The sequence below is a fragment of the Mytilus galloprovincialis genome, chromosome 13 (assembly GCF_965363235.1).
Source record: "Mytilus galloprovincialis chromosome 13, xbMytGall1.hap1.1, whole genome shotgun sequence".
Taxonomy (NCBI): Eukaryota; Metazoa; Mollusca; class Bivalvia; order Mytilida; family Mytilidae; genus Mytilus; species Mytilus galloprovincialis.
Genome location: NC_134850.1, coordinates 48,082,542 through 48,087,579, shown reverse-complemented (window position 1 = coordinate 48,087,579; position 5,038 = coordinate 48,082,542). Strand labels below are relative to the sequence as shown.

Sequence of the window (5,038 nt, the reverse complement as noted above, 5' to 3'; positions counted from 1 at the left end):
TCTATTGGATTACACCTTATCACGTGACATGGAATAATTCGGTTAATTTTATATTGTGTGTTGATGCTTATACAGTAAACTACCCGTGGAAGAGTCTGGTTTTGTTATTGCAGCTAAGCATTGACGATATTAAAAGAAGAAATAGTTATCAAAGGTACCAGGATTATAATTTAGTACGCCAGAAGCGCGTTTCGTCTACATAGAAAAAGTGTTTTAGATACGCGTTTTCTTGTTTATCTAAAATGATAAGTTAGTCAATTGATAAAACATTAACTGGTTCAGCTTTGCGTGTTATTCTAATTTATATATTTTGAGTTCTAAAGAACCTGTGACGATCCACTTGATATATAAGCATTTTTTAAATAGCCACTCACTAGAAATAAATAAAGAAAATACAACTCATTACCTATACTAGCAGATAATGTAATAGTGACATTTTTAGTGGTCTTGTGATGTTTGTGAATATAATTTTATATATGTGTTTTATTTTATGAAATAAAAGTTACTAAAAAAATCTAAATAATTTATTGTGAAACCATTGCTATAAAAATAATAAAAGTCAGAAAATAAATAATAAAAAGATAGCAGTTAAATCTTTTAATAAATTGTTTTAATCATTTAATTAAAGTGTTAGCATTTATTGTATAGAAACTGGTCTCTTTATATAATGTGAATTACCTTTACATTATTATGCAAATGAGTTTAGTCCGGGTGGATTTCCCGCTAGTCATGCACGCTTGGTTATTGTTTTCGTTTTACGGGTAGATAGTTATCTAGCTAGTTCGCTGCTGAAAGTTGACGGGGTTGGATGTTCTTTTGTATTGAAGATTTGTCCAAAGGCATGTGGTTGTTATAGTTGAAAATATCAGGTATGTTAGGATAATTTCTATTGTCGGGTTTCTGTATTTTTCGGTTTGATATAGTTCATTTAGCGCGCATTTGTCAAATTAGTTCTAGTAATGCGGGATTCGCTATTATTGTTAAACTAACACTTTATTGCATGCATGTTCCTTATTTTTACAGTGAATGCACATCCTTGACGCACAAGTATGAGTGGTCAGTGAGCCTAAAATCCATAATTTTGGTATGTGTATATTAATGTTTTATAAAAACATAATATTTTAGCGTGAGCGTATTTTCTCCATATTTCGGGTGAAATGTGTATGTTAATGTAGAAAATGTTTTCTATGTTCTATTTTTATTCTATTACATTGAAAAGTATTTACAAATTAAGAAGGATTGGCATTTAGACCGTTTTACGATAAATAAATACATACAGTTTAACATGAGCGTGAAGAAATAATTCATTGTTTACATACAGTGTTTGCCGACACCTTTTTGTCGAGAATACTAAGATAATTATATTTTACTTAGTTTGATACATGTGTGCAAATTATAATTGCACGAGGAGGTATATTTTGTAGAGTTATATATAATAGTTTTCATGTGTATTACGTGATAACAGTAATATCGATCGTATGTACTTATTGATCATATTCACGGGAGTATTCGACTTGGTGTATTTTTAATGATAAAGTTCCGAGAACATTTTCGTAAAGTTAAAGTTATTTTCTTTTGATAATTCATACAGATTAGGAAAAAATGAGAAATATAAATACTTTGTTTTATTGTGCATTGTGTTATGTAAATGCGTTTATATATGTTGAATATTATATTTATAATTTTAATACAGATATTGGCAGATAATTATAATTGTATTTATTATGTTTTGTAGGGCGTTTATTTCATTATATTGAATACGTCTGGTGCCAATAATAAAATTATCAACTTTTACTGGATTGGTTTTGTTAGCCACATGACACCCCGTTACAATAACTGTATAGTTTTTAAGCTTGGACTTCATAAAACGTAGATCTACTGTCGCAAAATGAGTTTACCAAGGCCGAATTCACTTGAAACTCTCGAGTTAACTTTACTTACTCGGGTTTCAACAAAACGATTTTACTTGAACCACTCGAGTTAACCCCTCGTACCCTGGTTCCAACCCTCACCGAGCCAGGGTTAAACTCGAGAAACTCTTGAATGACGTCAAACCAATGAGAATATTTTATTTTTTATGCTTGGTCAGGGCCTTACCCTAGAGTTGCTTAGACTTGTTCCGAATATCAACTCTAGTGCGTTCACGTGATAATCTATTAACTCTGAAGTCGATTGAAGAGTTTCAAGTGCACTCGGCCCAAGTGACACGAGGCGGAGCTAATTAACGCATATTTGCGACATTTCAATCAAGTATGCAAGACCAAGCTAAAACATAAACAACAGTAATGTTGCTTTAAATGCCACATTCTAAAAAAAATGCCATTTTTGTAAATATTTTGGCTTAAAAATTGCTATTAATGTAAAATTACTGGAAACTGTTAAAAATTGTCTGCGACATCTTAACAATGTGATGTCATAAGTATATTCCCAATGTCAAACATCAGCACTAAGCGTACTCATTCCTTTCGTATGCGTCTGAATGATATAAATATAGATAAAAGAAAATTTGAGGCACACCATGTTACTTTATTGTTTTTCTATAGAAAAATTACATTCAAAATGGTTGCTTTTCCTTAATTAAGCTCTCGAAGATCGTGGACTCTTTCTTTTCCAACATCGAATAAAAATGATCTTTAATACCTAAATACATAAGATTAAGATCGTTTATTATTTATTGCATACGTTGGTTATATTTTTCTTCTAGTCTTTTTCCACAAGGTACAAGAACTGGATGAAATAATCGTCATCGAAGGACATTAACTATAAAATGTAGTGAATTATAATTACGGCGTGTTTATATTTGTATAGATCTGGTTATGCTGATAATTTTTGCTGTTCCCCTTCTACCCATGTTGAATCAATAGTAGATCTTGTCGTGTTCCTCTTCTTTCATGTTAACAGTGTTTCGTGATCTATTATAGTTCTTTGAAAAAAATTGCAAACATTGGGTCTGCAGTCAATTGATAATTTCTTCAGTCTAAGCCAATTTCGATATCTTCCTGTTTTCATTGACCAATTATAGCTTTTGCATATTGAGAGAAAAAAAACATTATGCAAGGAAAACAGCTCATATGAAAAGAAGAAAACCAATTTTGTCTATTGACACATTTGTTATCTTTTCCTGCTGATTACATTTACTTTGCAAGTTATTTTATATTTAATTTGTAATTAAGGGACAAAGAGGCGTCGACACATAATTTCAACCACGTTCACTTATTTGTAAATCTTGTTTTTTTCCCCGAAATATGACAGTTTTTAAGATAATAAACAAAACTTGTAATTTTCAATTTATTTTATCTTAAGCAATGATGTTTGGTATTGACACCATCTACAAAGTAAAATCACACACATTCTGAACCCCGAGGAAGATTCAGAACGGAAAGTCCCAAATCAAACGGTTCAACTAAAAGCTCAAACACATCAAACGAATGGATTAAAACTGTCATTTTCCTGACTTGCTACATGCATTTTCTTCTGTAGAAAATTATAGATTAAACCTGGTTTTAAAGCTAGATAAACCCCTCACTTTTGTTTATTCAAAATCCATCACATTGACAACGAAGTGTAACAAAACAAACAGACATAATAGTAACACAATGTTGACTGCTGTACCCCTATTTGTGACAATTTACAATGCTGTAAACACTGTGTTACAATCTTAATCACTTTAAAAACAAACAAATATGTAACAGAGAGGCATAAAAGGCTTATAGACAAAGCACATTACCAAAAATGAAAGCGAAAAATACAAAATTTAAAATTACATAATGACGGGATGTATAAGTACAGATTCACGTCATACGTATCAAAGAAACACAAAAAGACATATAAACAAAGCACATCAGCAGAAATGAATGACAAGAATACAAACATTACGATAGAACAATAACACCATGACTTAAAGTATAAGTACAGAGCCTAGTCGTATAATTAAAAGAATCACAAAACGGTATATAGTAAATTCCGCCGTCTTGATGTTAAGTATATGACATTACCCTTACATCAATCAATAAACATCAAACGTGACATTAGGTAAATATTTATATAGACGTAAGATAAAGGACATTGCAGCATCCATGATGAGTCTTATGTAGACGAAACGCGCGTCTGGCGTACTAAATTATAATCCTGGTACTTTTGATAACTAATGTACACCACTGGGTCGATGCCACCACTGGTGGACGTTTCGTACCCGAGGGTATCACCAGCCCAGTAGTCAGCACTTCGGTGTTGACATGAATATCAATTATGTGGTCATTTTTATAAATTGCCTGTTTTACAAAACCTTGAATTTTTCGAAACACTAGGATTTTCTTGTCCCAGGAATAGATTACCTTAGACGTATTTGGCACAACCTTTTTGAATTTTGGATCCCCAATGCTCTTCAACTTTGTACTTGTTTGGCTTTATAACTATTTTGATATGAGCGTCACTGATGAGTCTTATGTAGACGAATCGCGCGTCTGGCGTACTAAATTATAATAGTCCTGTAACTATTGGACTTTTCACCTATTTTATCTGTTTGTTTTGTACACACATCGGTGTCAATTAGATAGAATTTTATGCGAATGTCATACAAGTGCAAGGTTAAGCTTGGTTTCAAACCAGGTTTCAGTCACCATTTTTAACACAAGAAAATATCTTTATCACGTCAGGAATATGACAGTTATTATCCATATGTTCGATGTGTTTAAGCATTTGATTTTGCGATTTGATTAGGAACTTTCCGTTTTTAATTTTCTTTGGAGTTCAGCGTTGTTGTGATTTTACTTTTTCCTATCGTATTCAACTTCTTATATCTTCAAGTTTTTATTGACCAATTAAAGCTTTGGCATAAAATGCCCCAATTGGTAGAATACAGCATTCAAGGGAAATAATATTTTTGAAAAGACGATAAACAATTTTGCCGATTTGACAGATTTGTCATCCTTTCCTGCTGATTATATTTGCTTTTCAAACCATTATCTATGACTTTGTCATTAAGGGACAAAAAGGCATCAACCCATAATTTCGCATATGTTGACTTATTTGTAGATCT

At 31.9% G+C, this 5,038-nt stretch overlaps 1 long non-coding RNA gene across 2 annotated transcripts; it reads left to right on the top strand.

Moving 5' to 3' along the window:
- Positions 1-721: 721 nt before the first annotated feature.
- On the top strand, positions 722-1,794 carry LOC143057012 (uncharacterized). 2 transcript variants are annotated; one of them, XR_012972597.1, is made up of 3 exons: positions 722-869; positions 1,024-1,084; positions 1,736-1,794. It is a non-coding gene; the product is annotated as an uncharacterized LOC143057012 (long non-coding RNA). The 2 variants fall into 2 exon arrangements; XR_012972596.1 differs by having other exon boundaries at positions 722-1,084.
- Positions 1,795-5,038: the final 3,244 nt, after the last annotated feature.